This window comes from Lynx canadensis, chromosome A1 (genome assembly GCF_007474595.2).
Source record: "Lynx canadensis isolate LIC74 chromosome A1, mLynCan4.pri.v2, whole genome shotgun sequence".
Classification (NCBI taxonomy): domain Eukaryota; kingdom Metazoa; phylum Chordata; class Mammalia; order Carnivora; family Felidae; genus Lynx; species Lynx canadensis.
Genome location: NC_044303.2, coordinates 56,408,211 through 56,424,585, shown reverse-complemented (window position 1 = coordinate 56,424,585; position 16,375 = coordinate 56,408,211). Strand labels below are relative to the sequence as shown.

Genomic DNA, 16,375 nt, shown 5'->3' with positions numbered 1-16,375 from the left:
GTCTCAAGGATGTATGCGTGTAACAAGCTCATTAAGCTAGATACATTAAATATGTATAGTTTTTGGTATATCAACTATACCACAACAGAACTTTTTTAAGTAATGATATCTTAGCAAATTTTTGACAGTATACAGAAAAATTTATCAATTAAAATATTATTCTAAAGTCGTGTAGCCGTAAAGATTCAAGAACAATTTAAAGATTATCATTACATATTTGGTACCTAAGTGAGTTTAAAATTCCTGTCATGTAAATAAGCATTTTAAAAACTCTTATATGCAGGGCGCCTGTGTGGCTCAGTCAGTTAAGTGTCCAACTTCGGCTCAGGTCATGACCTCATGATTGTAAGTTCGAACCCCTTACTGAGCTCTGTGCTGACAGCTCAGAGCCTGCCTAGAGTCTGCTTCAGATTCTGTGTCTCTCCCTCTCTCTCTATCAAATAAGATACAATAAATAAATACCATGTGGCAAGAGGGCTTTCATGAGAATACAACTAAATATGATGAAAAATAATAAAAATTTATGCTAAAAAGAAACCAATAATTCAGTAGCATAGTTCAAACTTTAAAAATATAAAGACACTATATGAAATCTCTTATGTAATCCATTAAAAATGTATTCGATAACTATACTGGTGATTAGTCAAATTCGTAGAAAATATGAAAAGGACAGAAAAATAGGCTAATAGCTCTCAATAAAGCAGCTCTTGGGAGACAGTAAATTTATACTATGTTCTATTTCATTTTGGTTACTTAAAAATTTTTTAACGTTTATTTCATTTTTGAAACACAGAGAGAGACAGAGCACAAGCAGGGGTGGGCCGGAGGCGGATGGGCACAGAATCTGAAGCAGGTTCCAGGCTCTGAGCTGTCAGTGCAGAGCCCAACATGGGGCTCAAACTCACTAACTGTGAGATCGTGACCTGAACTGAAATCAGACACTTAACCAACTGAGCCACCCAGGCACCCCTCATTTTAGTTATTTTAAAATAATCAAAATAATTTCAAGTATAAAGAAGTCATATATGAAATAACTCAAAGAAAAGTCATTCAGTATAGTTGCTGCTATAAAATGATTATTCTATAGAATAATCCATCTCAGATTTGGTATTCAAATTATTTTACTATTATTGAACTATATTTTAAGGGCAATATACATTATGAAGATCATTTTGTTATGTAATATGTAGTCACTCCTGGATGCTTGAAAACATTAAGAAAACATTAAATAAGCCCTTAATAAACACTGGATCTAAAATCAAATTTTAAAAGAATGGAGTCAATTATATGCAAAAATATTTGTGACAGATTAATAGAATGGTTTTACCTATGAATAAAAAAAAAAATATTAGAACAGTTTGAAACCCTTCAGTGATCCACCCAGATACCTCAAGTTCTGTGCCTTAGTTGTGCTTGGCAACATCAACAGCTCTTTGCCTAGAAGCATTCTCCAAAGCCTTAAGTCCTCTGCCCACATGCACTGCACATAGGTAGTAGTGTTGAAAAAAATCACACCTTCAAGAGCATCTCTCAATTTATGTCTGATAGGAGTTTTTATGTACATACACCAGCTCCCTTAAGAAATTTTGAGGCATGTGTTTTTACATCATTTCCAGAATTTCCCTCTCGAAATGAAGTTCCAGACACTAAAGCTAGTAACAAGATGGAGAGTATATCCTCTCCTTATTAAGTTCTCCACTCCCACACTGATGTTCCCTGCACCTCCCAATAACTACTTCCACTCAGTTTCTTTGCTCTGGACCTGATTCTGGGAGAAGCCACATCTACATACAAATAACGTAAGTATGATTGTACTCAATCTATATTAAGCAGCTCTGGGTTGTATATGAATATATTTTGACAAAAGGCCAGTTTGATGAGTGGGACTAGTGCATGTCATAACTATATAGAACAACACTGATATAAAAAGCAGAAGCCATCAGATAAAAATATCTTCCATTCCTATGAACAAGGTGGCATTCCTCACTCTGTGTAAGTTCAATCTTCACTCATGCTACAGAGCCTATTTTCTGTTCTCATCTCTAGAGCCTCCAGGTCCACTTTATTCTACACATTCTCTCTGATTTATTTCTATGCCATCAGTTATCACTTACAGGCTTTCAGATGTCTATCTCCAGTCCCTAGATCTGCCAATATTCAGATCCATATAGCAAATTCCTAAAAACCAGACGTGTCCAATTAGATATTCCATAAGCACCTCAAATTCAAAATGTCCAATACTCCAATCATTACAATTCACACCATGGGCCCTGTTTCTTCTCCTGTGCATAACATCAAGTTTTCCAAACAAGAAACTTAAATTGTATTATTGGTATGATTCTTTTCTTTACCTCCATCTCCAACTAATTTAAAGCTATGTAATTCTAGGGGTGTCTGGGTGGCTCAGTTATTTAAGCGTCTGACTTTGGCTTAGGTCATGATCTCACAGCTCGTGGGTTTGAGCCCCACGTGGGGCTCTGTGCTGACAGCACAGAGCGTGGAACCTGCTTCAGATTCTGTGTCACCCTCTATCTCTCTGCCCCTCCCCCCACTCATTCTCTCCTCTCTCTCTCTCTCTCTCAAAAATAAACACTAAAAAAATAATAAAGGTATGTATTCTATTTTCTAAACACTGCTCCATGCATAATTCCCACCTTACCACATCTCGCTGAGTTTAAGCTATCATTGCCAGTCTGGATTTTTGTCTCAAGATTTTTGGCTGCCTAAAATTCATTTCTCCACACTTCTCCATTTCTCCATCTCAGGCTAATTTATTTTCATATTTCAAATTCTAAATTACATATATTTATTATATATATATATTTATTATTTATATATATTCATTATATATATTCATCTTCAACAAAACTGTTTCAAGTGTCAACTCGGTGTCAAGATTTATTGCAGATACTAAGAATAAATACATCACTGAATAATAAAGATGGAATTTATGCTCTACTGTTCTCAAACAAAAGCTTAGGAAGAAGTAAGTGACATCAGGTGTTATGGAGGAAAATAAATTAGGGTAAGGTGAATAAAACATCACGGGGAGATAGAGTGGCCAGGAAACCACTCTGATGAGATATATATCCAAGCAGAAACCTGCTTGAACTAAGGGAGTGAACTATACAATTATTTAGGGGGAGCAGTTTTCCAAGATGATAGAACAGCCAGAGTAAGGATGCCCTCAGGTAAAAGTAGGTTGTAGTAGTCTAGGAAAAGCAGAGATCAGTTTATTATGTCTCACTATCCTGACATTTTTGGTCTGATTTATACGACTCTCCTCTGAGCTTTTACAGCACACTGTCCCTCTATCACATAAACTGATACACTTTATGTAATCATCTGCTTGGTGACTGTTTTTCAACTCATTTTTTTGTTTGTTTAAAGTTTTTAAATTCCAGCTAGTTAACATACAGTGTAATATTAATGTTTTTTTTTTTTCAACTCTTAAACAGACATTTAAACGACAGAGTCCTTGCCTTTTCTCTGTGCCTGGTGCACACTGTCTATAACAAAAAGGCTCAATATTATATATTTATAAAAAGGAAATTATAAGCAGGCATTCATATATAAACATACAAACACATATATTTGTGTCTGTATGTATATATATTCTTTCCTCCCCCCCAAATATTTTTTATTCTTGTTTACATTTGTGTTTCCAATTATGAATTTAAAAAAAAAAATGCTTAGAAAGCGGTTACAGAACGGGGTGAACTGGCTACAAAGCACGGTGAGTCCCAAGGCTGGGTTACTTCCCACCCTCCCCTTCTGAATGTTACAACCCGTCCAGCCTGCCGCCTGGGTCAGGTCAACCCACCTGGGCTCCTGGCTCTTCTCACTCTCAGAATCTGGCACAGGCACAGGCGAGCGGGTCCAGAGTGGCTCTGGGAACGACCATGGTGACTAGCAGGCCAGGCGTCCTTGACATCCCCACTGCAGCTGCAGGCGTGGTGCAGGCTGTTCACGACGCACATGCGCCAGCGCAGGGCCCACCTACCAACGACCTCCATATGTGGCGTAGCTTGCGTGGCTTGCGTAGGTTTCGTGGTGGTATCAGCTGACTGAGCGCAGTTTCAGCTGCGCGGTCCCTACCTTCTGGCTTGTCCACCCACTTGTGCGGGTCATCCGTTAAGATATTTCTTAAAAATACACATAATAATATTAAAATATACATTAAATGCATACAACATGAAAGATATATATAACTAAGTCCATCTATATTAGATGTATGGACACACATCCTACCAGTTCTGATTCTCTCCTTGGAGAACACTGCATGACAGGTATTTTGAAACTGAAGTTAGTTCTGGAGAACACAGTCTTAAGGATGAGTTTCTGAATTGAGTCCAAGGTTTTTGGAATTGGTTCTCAACTCTGATTAGATTTAAAGATGTTTATCACCTGAGTTCAGTGGTAAAGAAGGCACTGAAAGTCCATGGTGTGATGTAGCAGTAGAGATAGGCAAAATATCATCACTGCATATTCTTTTTTTTAAATACCATTTTAATGAAGCATTTTCAAGATTTTTTTTTTTTTTTTTTTTTTTTTTTTGCTTTTGGATAAATACATGCACATTTAAATCTTGACTGTCTTCATTGAATTATCTTTTAAAGTGTTAAAGGTTGGGGCACCTGGGTGGCTCAGGGCTCAGGTCATGAGTTCGGCTCAGGTAATGATCTCACGGTTAATGGGTTTGAGCCCAGTCAGGCCCTGTGCAGACAGCTCAGAGCCTGCAGCTGCTTCAGATTCTGCGTCTGTCTCTCTCTCTGCCCCTCCCCCGCTCTCTCTCTCTCTCAAAATTAAATAAACATTAAAAACATTAAAACAAATAAAAAAAATAAAAGGTTAAAGACCTATTTCTTTCCATAGTTAACATGAGTATTTTCATTTAATTTTTATATTGAAGTACAACATACATTCAGAAAAAAAAGAGAAGTGTATATATATATATATATATATATATATATTTTTTTTTTTAATGAAAAAAATAGACCCACCTATGTAAATATTACCCAGGTTAAGACTATGACAGTATCTCAAAACACCTCCTTTCATGACGTTCCTGATTACTACTATCTCCCTCTTCTCCAAAGTAATCACTATCATGACTTCTAATGCCTGTTTGAATCATATACAAAAGGAATTATACAATTATTCTTTTTTTACAAGGGGCTTCTTGGGTTAACGATATGATTGTAGGGCATATCCATGTTGTTATGCATAGGTACAACAGATTTTCATTCATTCCAAAATTTCTTTACACAAATATATCCCAATTTATTTAGGCATTCTACAAATGGACATGTGAGTTATTTGGGGGGGAGTATTCTGAAAGATAGCTCAAGAACATTCTTGTGCATGTCTTTTAGAACACAGTGACTGATTTTTTTGTCAGATGTATTATCAGAGCGAAATTGCTCACTCATAAAATAAGTACGTATATGTTTAGTATAATATGTGAAAGACTATGAAGATTATACTAATTACATTCTTGGGAGAAGTAGATGAAAATTCCATTTGCTTCACATTCTTGACAACACTTGGTACTGTCAGTTTTCTTTTGTTTTAGCTTTTAAATGTTTCCCTCAATTTAGCCATTCTGGTTAGTGTGCAGAATGTGGTTTTAATTTGCAATGCCCCTGTGACTAATGAGGTTAGAAACCATTTCAAAGATTTGTTAGTCATTTAGATATTTATGTTGTCCCTCTTTTCTTATTGTTTTATACTCCTCCATATATCCTGGATTCTTGTTTACTAAAAAATAGATTCTCCCATTCTGTGGTTCCTCTTTCCACTATTTTAACATCTTATCTTTTAAAAAAAAAATTTTAACATTTATTTATTTTTGAGACAGAGGGAGACAGAGCATGATCGGGGGAGGGTCAGAGAGAGAGGGAGACACAGAATCTGAAACAGGCTCCAGGCTCTAAGCTGTCAGCACAGAGCCCAACGCGGGGCTCGAACTCACGGACCGCGAGATCATGACCTGAACCGAAGTCGGACGCTCAACCGACTGAGCCACCCAGGCGCCCCTATTTTAACCTCTTTAAATTTTTTTTTTCAACGTTTATTTATTTTTGGGACAGAGAGAGACAGAGCATGAACGGGGGAGGGGCAGAGAGAGAGGGAGACACAGAATCGGAAACAGGCTCCAGGCTCCGAGCCATCAGCCCAGAGCCTGACGCGGGGCTCGAACTCACGGACCGCGAGATCGTGACCTGGCTGAAGTCGGACGCTTAACCGACTGCGCCACCCAGGCGCCCCTATTTTAACCTCTTTAAAAGAACAGAAATTCTTAAATTTATTATAATCTGATTTAACGATCTTTCCTCTTATGGGTAGCGACTTTTGTGTCATATTTAAGAAATCTTTACATCCCTCAAAGTCACAGAGATAGTCAGCTATGCTATCATCTAATAGCTTTATTGTTTTTGCTTTCACATCCAGGTTGATAGTGTTACTATGCATATGATTTACGGTAGTGATCAACCTTCCATTTCAATTTTTCTTCTTTCTTTTCTTTTTTGTTCCCAATATTGATATTCAATTGACTCAGCACCATGCATTTAAAAGAGGGTGTGTGTGTGTGTGTGTGTGTGTGTGTGTGTGTGTGTGTGTGTGTGTTTTCTTTTGTGTCATAATTGAATAGTCTTAAGTGAATACTTACAAAAGTAAGGTTCTGGTTGACCATGTATTTGATACTTTAGAACAATTTTATCAAACTAACTAGTATAATGAGGTTGGCTGATAATTGGGCTGGAATACATTGGAAAAGAAAAAAATGAACTCAGGGTTTTAAATTCTCAGTTCAAGCTCAGCAAATATGACCTAAAAATTTTTATATCTGAAGGAAGCCTTTATCCCCTGGAGCCCCAGAGCTGAGGTTTCTGAAAACCAAATCCAAAGTCTCATCATACAAGTGACTGAATTACAACCTAATTTGAAACCCCAACCATGCAGGGTATCATCTGTTAGATCAAAGGCATTGATTAGGAAAGAATGAGATTCTGAAAGCTGGAATAAGGACATTGGCAGATCCTGATGAACCTGGGGACACTGAACTTCTAAATTCTGCTGAGTCTCCTTTGCTGGTAGAAGCTGCTCCTCCAGCCCAGTATGAATCCGTTAACCCTCTTCTACCTGAAGAACTTGTAATGGCCTCCCCTAAGGTAGGTGCCTAGCAAGACATGCAGATTTCCTTCAGGACCTACCCTCACCACTCTTCTTTGCTTCTAGATCTAAATATTAATAGACTCAAGTCTAAGAAGGTCCTAGAAAGTAAACTACAAAGATTGACTTTTGAAGAGGTGCACATAATTCAAAATAACTGCATGGCTTTTCTAAATTATAATAACATATAGCTGTGGAACATATACAAGAATGGACATTAAGAATGATATAATGGTAGAAGGAACATAAAGTTTGATCAGGCTGAATTTATTAATATGGACCCACAAGTTATTTTAAAATACAAATAAAATAATCCCATTCCTTGAGCCCTCAAAGTTGTTTCACTGCACTTAGAAGAAAATCTAAAAAATTAGTTTTCCATTGCTTAAAACGGCTCTGTTAAGCCTCATTTTGTACCACTACCTATCTCTGTATTCCTTACTAATATGGTCCATATTCAATTTCTTGAACACAGCAAGTTGCCCCCTGACTAAATTTGCATAATCCCAAATTCTCTCCTCAACTACTTCCTGTTGTCAATGTCTCAGCATCAAAGTTAGAATAAACACACATTCCATCCACTGTTATCACTCCCTACAGTTTTATTTTCTTTTAAATAGTTATGATTATCATAAATGAAAGTACATTCATAAAGTCACTATCTGCATCTCTTTTAGAAAACCCCAGTACCCAAATTTAAAGTCCACAAGACAAGTAGCATAGTGCTTGGCACAAATTTGCTGCTCAAAAAATATGGGTTTAAAAATGAGCACAACTTATACATGGAAGAATAACATGAAAACTCTAAAATATTTCATAATAGTTTCTTAAATGTTACACATTTTATATGTTTCAAAACTCTGGATATTTATAATATACTGAACAAATATTATAAAATATTCACATTCACAAATAACATACCTACATTATGTAAACAATACAGGCAAATTCTTTTAGATGCAGAGGATAATATATTTTAGAATGAGATTAAAATGATTTCTTCAAATCACAACATCAGTAACTGTTTAACAAGCCCAACATTGGCCACCTTAACACATACTGACATACGCACAAACTTGCACAATTCAGTTACTTAAAAATACTTTCTTTAGTAGAAAATATTGATTTATCTAGGTTTTTAGCTAGATTTAAGTAGTCCCTTTTTTTAATTTTAACGACTTTGTAGCATAGATTCAGACATCTATCTTTCCTAGATACTGATACTTCCTTGAATCTTTGATAATTGCATATTAGACAGAAAAAAAAGCATAATATAAAAACTGTACTAGATAGTTTTTGAAATAATTACGTTTCTAGGGGGCCCTGTTAAAAATAAACTTCAACAACAAAAATAAAACACAATCGAACCAACCAAGGTTTGTGGATAGTAAAAAGGAGGAAGCAATGCTAACAGCACCTTTTTTCACTAAAATACAATAAAAAAGATCATGGGTCACCACATTTGAATGGTCTGATATTGGAGATGTCCAAAGCACAAGCCTTGAGGGACCATTGCATATTAACCTGGGTAAAGCCAAGGGTGTAAATGAATGAAAGTAATTTTTTATTTATGTCTGTATGAGTTTACTTATTTGATAACTAATTATGAGAAGCCTCCAAGTTTAGAGCTATTGCCACTCTTACTAGCTTTGATCAAGTCAATATAAATAGGAAACTGTAAGTGTCTACAATTATTGCCATGTGTGTGTGTGTGTGTGTGTGTGTGTGTGTGTGTGTGTATTCTAAACACAACACTAAACAGTATTAACTGGGGGCATTCAAAAAGCCCACCCACCTCATTACATGCTTTATTGCCAAAGAGGTGGCTTGAAACAAACAAACTTAAAAAGTAGTCTTCTTAAAAAATCAGAACTTCCAAGTTCTTTCTAAAACACAGAAGCTTGCATGTTTAACATTAAATTTATTATAGAGAAAATTTTCCAAAATAAGATGCGTATTTTATTAAAATATTTAAAACATTTAAAGTTTTATTGAGGACCAGAAACTAAATCTAACATATCTAGTCTCATAACATTTTCAGTTCTGACTCAATTGTTTAGCAATTGAAAATAATTCACTTTTGTCACTTAGTTTCTGTTAGTTGGGACCTCCAAGTCAAGGTATTGACTTGAAGTCTAGGACAACAAATAATGTTTCCCTAGAACCACCCAGAGCACCCATAACAGGTGGTTATGGAGTAGTACTTTAAAAATAGAATAATAAAATATCCAAATATTCTGATTGATTTACAAGCTATTGAATGACTAACTTGTGAACTATTATTAAAACACTGTTTATCATATTTGATGGGTACTAGTTACAAAGAAACTTATTTCAGATTTATTTAATCTGTGGGTTATTAACATTAGGATTAAGGGGCGCCTGGGTGGCGCAGTCGGTTAAGCGTCCGACTTCAGCCAGGTCACGATCTTGCGGTGCGTGAGTTCGAGCCCCGTGTCAGGCTCTGGGCTGATGGCTCAGAGCCTGGAGCCTGTTTCCGATTCTGTGTCTCCCTCTCTCTCTGCCCCTCCCCCGTTCATGCTCTGTCTCTCTCTGTCCCAAAAATAAATAAACGTTTAAAAAAAAAATTAAAAAAAAACAAACAAACATTAGATTAAGTCAGAGTGTATATCTCTTGATAGGTGATAGATGAAGAAAGAAAGGAAGGAAGGAAGGAAGGAAGGAAGGAAGGAAGGAAGAAAGAAAGAAAGAAAGAAAGAAAGAAAGAAAGAAAGAAAGAAAGAAAGAAAGAAAGAGGAAATGTAGACAATGTCAAACCTTAAAATGTCAGCCCATCACAGTAAGTCTGGTATATTATAAATACTCTGATTGCAACAGTGCCAAGTGCAATGCAAACACTTTGCTGATTGATTGACTGAAGTGGGTCGAAGTATTTTTTGTTAAATAAAGAACATATTGATTTCATTATTAAAATTTGGTTTGGGGGCCCCCGGGTTGTTCAGTCAGTTAAGCATTAAATTCTTGATTTCAGCTCAGGTCATGATATCACGGTTTCATGAGTTCAAGCCCTGCTTTGGACCTCTGCACGGAGCCTGATTGGGATTCTCTCTCTCTCTCTCTCTCTCTCTCTCTCTTTCTCTCTCCTTCCCTCCCTCTCCCTCTTTCTCTCCCTTCTCGCTCTCCCCAATCATGCTCTCTCTGTCTCTCTCAGAATAAATAAATAAACCTAAAAAATAAAAATAAATAAATAAAATTTTGTTTGTAGCAGAATTATCTGGGTAGGTATCAAGTCAGTGAGTCTCTGATGATCTGTAGACCTGTGCCTCTGATGCACGTCAAATTTTAGTGCCACTCAATTATAACGTCATTACCTATGCATGGTTTATTTCAACCTCCAGTGAGATACATTTAGACTCAGATTTCTCTTTTTCTCTGCCCAAAGTAAGAACTTGAAAAAAAATGAGTCACATATGATATCACTGAAGAGAAACAATTCCTTAGGAGTAAGTTAGATTATGGGGCGCCTGGGTGGCTCAGGTTAAGCGTCCAACTTCTGCTCAGGTCAGGATCTCATGGTTCGTGGCTTCAAGCCTCATGTAGGGCTCTATGCTGACAGATCAGAGCCTGGAGCCTGCTTCAAATTCTCAGTCTCCCTCTCTCTTTCTTCCCCTTCTCTGCTTGCATTCTGTCTCTCTCTGTCTCTCAAAAATGAATAGACATTAAAAAAAAATTTTTTTAAAGGAGTAAGTTAGATTTTCACATGACACCAGTATTCAGAAATGGTTTGTTACTAAACACTCATATAATTTTTGTTTAGGAAAAAAAATCCTTATCTGGAAGAATCCATAGAGTCAATAGATTTACATTATATGAGTTTGAATACAAACTTAAATCCAAAAAGAACTGCATGCTTACTAATGTTGCACTAGAATATCTGAACTAAAATAGGGTTGATGGAAAAAAAAAAACACAAGTAATTTAAAAGCTGTTTTGACTACGACTTGTCTACAGATAAACTTGAAAAAGAAGACCTTTCAGTTATTCTATGCATGACATTTTCCGGTAGTGGAAGGTGTCAATAGAATATGACTATAATAATTTAAAACTCTGGTAAGATCATGTTCCTTTAAGAGGGTCTTCAAACAGCAATTGGAAAAAAGGAGAATTATTAAAGAGTGTACACCTGATTATTCAGTTCAGTTCAGGTATAACAATAATTCCTCCTATGTAAAATAATCAGTTAAATTGAGATTCCTTATGCAAACCAACAAACTAATCAACAACAATGAGAGGATGACTATAACTACTGCAAAACACTCATTAACCATAAGAATTAATTCCAAGGAGGAAAGCAATAACTATTGCCTCCAAAAGAAAAGCATATAAAATTATTTTTCAGAAAGAAAGGAAATTATTTCTTAATAACATCTAGAGATGTTTCCCCTTTCAGGAGAGTCAGACTTAATAAGTGAAGGAGAGAAAGAATATTTCTAGTTTTTCTGTATTTAAAATGGCTCAGTTAAAAATAAAATGAAATAAAATGGCTCAGTTAAATACTGCAAGTCAACACATGTCTTTTGATATTTTTGATTTTGTCTATTTTGAGGTACTAAAAGTAAAATTGAAGCAAAGGGCATGTATTTTAAAATAAACATCATTATTCAGTACTCAATTGATAAAGAAAAAACTAATTTGTTTCACCTTTCAATATTATTTAATTCAGCAAGCATTGATTTTTCTATGCTGTACAAATCTGGATCCTTGGTGTTACCAGAGGTACAAAAATGAATAACATGTAGTCCCTAGCTTCAATGAGCTCATAGTCTATTGAATAAAACAGATTCATAAACTGCCATACAAAATATCAAGTAGTAATTTTATAAAAATGAAATAAGGCTCTCAAACTTTAGCAGGCGTCAGAATTATCTGGAGGTATTGTCAAAACATAGACTGATTGGTCTCGCTCTCAGAAATTCTGATTTAGTAGGTGTAGTATAAGGCCTGGATAATTTCAATTTCTAACATTGTCCCAAATTATACTTATGTTGCTGATCTTGGAATGATACTTCTAAAATCACTGCTTTAAGACTATGACAGACCAAAATATTTATTTTTACTTTTAGTTGTTCAACAAAGGAAGAATTCTCAGGAGACATGAACTTGCTGTTTGATAATTCATTTAAATTTGATAGGAGGATGAAAACATAAATAATTATATGGAAAGGAAATAAATTAAAGCCATAAATAAGATAGAATATTGGATTATGTGTAGACGAGTGGTTAGACTATGAACAGATGTATTTGACTACTAGTAAGGAGAGATATGCAACGTAGATTTACTGAACATTTATATATGACTAGATAAATAAAATCTGTGTGTAATAAAACAGGCTACACAACCAGAATAGCTAAAATTAAATAATATCAACTTATGATGGTTATTGGTTGTAACCGAAACTTTTATTTCTGTTGTATAAAATATTACATTATTTTTGGAAAATGCTTTACCATTTTTTATAATATTAACCATACACTCAGACTATGATTCATCCATTTTACTCCTAGATATAGTGCCAAGAGTAATGAAAACATATGCTGACAAAAAGACAAATACATTAATGTTCAAGGAAGATTGAATTAGATTAGTCTAAATGACTAATCTAAAATGACACAAAATCTTTCAAAGAGTAAATGAGCAAAGAAAATGACCTGCATATACAAATATGGGTGAATCTCAAAAACATACTGAGTGAAAAAAGGCAAATGCAAAAGAGTACTTAATAGAGAATTCCATTTTTTTTTTTTTCGGTTCTAGCAATAAAGCTAATCTATGATGGTTGAAACCATATCGTTGTTTTTCCAGAATCTGGGGTGAGAATAAGTGAATAGAAATATGCATAAGGAAATTTTCTGGGTTATGGAAATATTCCATTACTTGATTAGATGGTCACAGAAGTAATCTAACTAAGATGCAACAGACAGTGTTTATTGAATGACTGGGTATTGTTGGTAATGGTGGAAAAGAAAAAAAAAATATGGTGACATATTTTAAGCCTAGATAAATGAATGTATGATGATGGTAGTACGTGAAATAGAAAAACAACAATAGAAAAGTAGCATTTATAGGTATATTAATTTTCTATGGTTGTGTAATAAATTACCATAATTGTAGTAGTTTAAAACACACATTTATTATTTCACAGTTTCTGTAATTCAGGAGTCCAGGCAAGACCACTGGTTGTCTCCTTCAGGGCTCACAAGGCTGCCGTCAAGGCATCAGACAGACTGCCTTCTTATTTAGAGGCTTCACTGATGAAAAATCCCCCTCTAAGCTTTCTCAAGTTGTTTGAAGAATTTATTTTCTCATTGCTATAACACATATGGCAGCTTGCTACTGCAAGACAAGTAATGGGAAGAGACAGGGAGAAGGAGATGGGAAGCAAGTGAGAGAGCAAGAGCCGGACAGAGAGATGCTAGTCGGATCAGTACCACAATCACAGCAATATTTTGAAATCATGTAAATATAATCGTAAGCATCTTACCACCTTTGCAATATTTCATTGTTTAGAGCAAGTCACATGTCTTCCTGCTCTGAAGGGGAAGGATTATACAGGAGTGTGAATACCAGGATACAAAAATCATGGAGGTCACCTTAAAGTCTCTCCTCCACTGTAAAGTAAATAAAAGTTATTTTACATTTGTTGAATTTGTGATTCTTTCCTGTGTCTACGTCAATAACATAGTTGAAACAGTTTTCCTTGGCAAGATGGTGGAGTACATCTTGACTATTCACATCACACACATTTTTGGATTGACATCTAATTTTTCTGTTGAGTTTCTCTCCATAAGAGATGTATAATGAAAAAAAATATTACAAGGGAATTTGTATCTTTTTAGTGATATCAACATGATACACTTTGCTACCAATATGTACAAAAACCTTTATTCTGATGATATTCTGCATGCTTTGAGAGAAAAAAGAACCACAGTTGTTGCATGACTGAAATAGCTTCAGGCAGAAATGGAACCAATTGTGAAGACATTTGAAGATCCAGAAACTACAAGGCAGATGCAGTCAACCAGAGATGGGCAGATGCTGTTTAAGTACCTGGTGGGCAGGCATGGTTTTAGGTAGGAATATTTAGATATACTCTAGAGTTATGTAAAATCCAATATGAATATGGGAATTACTCTGGAGCACCAGAATATCTTTACTTCTTTAGAATGTTGGTTCCAGCAACAGCCAGAAATGTTTTGAGTTCACTCAGGGGAAAACTGGCCTCTGAAATCTTTTTTTTTTTTTAATTTTTTTTTTAACGTTTATTTATTTTTGAGACAGAGAGAGACAGAGCATGAACGGGGGGAGGGGCAGAGAGAGAGGGAGACACAGAATCTGAAACAGGCTCCAGGCTCTGAGCTGTCAGCACAGAGCCCGACGCGGGGCTCGAACCCACAGACCGTGAGATCATGACCTGAGCCGAAGTCGGACGCTTAACCGACCAAGCCACCCAGGCGCCCCTGAAATCTTAATTCAGAGTAGGGATGCAGCTATGGAAGACCTTACATGGTTAAAAGAGACCATAGGTAATAATTCTGAGTTTTCCACTTCGGTATCTTCAGCAGCAAACAAGGTTCATCCACTGTCCTCTGTTTTCTTCAACTAATCAAGGGGCATGATAACATTATTGATCTCTTCTTTTGCCAGCCATCATATCTTAATGCAATTTAGATGATATGCCCACATATTCCTCACTATTAGGCTACAGCCGTCATAACGAACAAAGATGTTCAAAAATGCCAGCAGCTGCTAAAAGATCTGGTTAAAGTTATTGAACACAGTCTTACACATATAAAGACCCAGTTACAGAATTTCTTGAATGCTTTTATGTTAACTTTGACTTTGATGGAGCTCAGAAAATTCCACATACTGAGGGAATGTGAATCAGTACTTGTGAATGACTTCTAGGTAGCTTAAGGATTTCGCTGAAAATCATTGACTCTTCATATTTGAGACTTTTTGTTGCATTCACCTGTGTATCCACACTCACATGTTGGCAGACAAACTGAACATGAAAGGTGGATTGTCAATGTGATGAGAAATGCAGGACTGGCTGCCAAGACTGATTCTAAATTAGGTCATGTGGTTATAGGTAAGAATGCAGCTTCACGCTATCAGCAAGTGATTAAAAAGACCAAAAACCTTTCATTTAAAAGCCAGAGATTTTGGCTATGAGAAGAAACTTCATCAGAAAAGTAGGTCAGAGGCTTCTAACTGGGCAACTGAGGACTCTGACTTCTACTGAAGAGCTGTATAAAGATAAGATGAAAAAAAAACTATAAAATAAAGACAAAATAATAAAACCATTATATAAAGGGAGGCATACATTGTAGAAACAACATATTGAGCATAAATTTGGGGAAATTTGAATAAAATTGGCCGTGTTTCATTAAAAAAATAAGGTAGTAGAAAATGTATTATGATTTGTGGTTAAGACTAAAAATATTACATTACATTTAAATAGCATGTTGATAACTGTTCAGAGTTTTTATTGAGTTTCTGGGATATAAAAGAAAATGGCTTAATGACAATTTCTCTATTTTGGAATAACCTAAGTTGATTTTTTTTTTTTAGTAGATCCAGGAAAGGAGAGGAATATATTTGCCCATTTAGATCAATTGGACTATGAAGTTTAAAAAATAATCCTCAGGAAACACGATGAGAGATATTTTTAAACTGCAAAGCTATGCATTAGCATAAAACAAGAGCAAGGAAGCAAGGATAAATGTCATTTCTGCAACCAATGGAGTCACTGACCATATGTTCTCTTCCCAAATCCAAGGATAAGATAAATCATTGTCACAATGCTGATAATCAGTTCTGTCAGTCAATTCTCTAGCAATCTGTCTCAAATCCATAAAAAAGGAACATAGTTAAAAGGTGATCACTTGGCCCAAGATTAACCAGGCTGAAATCTAACAGGTAGGCAAGAACCTAGCAAACTCCCTAGCAGATTTAATGATAAGGGAAAATAAACTTTGTCATGGGCCATTCAATTTGTGGAACTTTGGTGGGGACCTTTGGGAATATCAATAGTAATTTACCAAAAACAGAAGGCAAGGACAAACTAGCAATTATTGATGGGATAATTGTATTCTAGATGTATGAATAAAGCAACTGTAGGCAGATTCTGTAATAGTGAGTATGAACAAAAATGATACAAGAGAAATTAATCATAGA

At 35.6% G+C, this 16,375-nt stretch overlaps 1 pseudogene; it reads left to right on the top strand.

Annotated features, from left to right (window-relative positions):
- The first annotated feature begins 13,903 nt into the window (after positions 1-13,903).
- Positions 13,904-15,440, top strand: LOC115508801 (annotated as a pseudogene).
- The last annotated feature ends 935 nt before the right edge of the window (positions 15,441-16,375 follow it).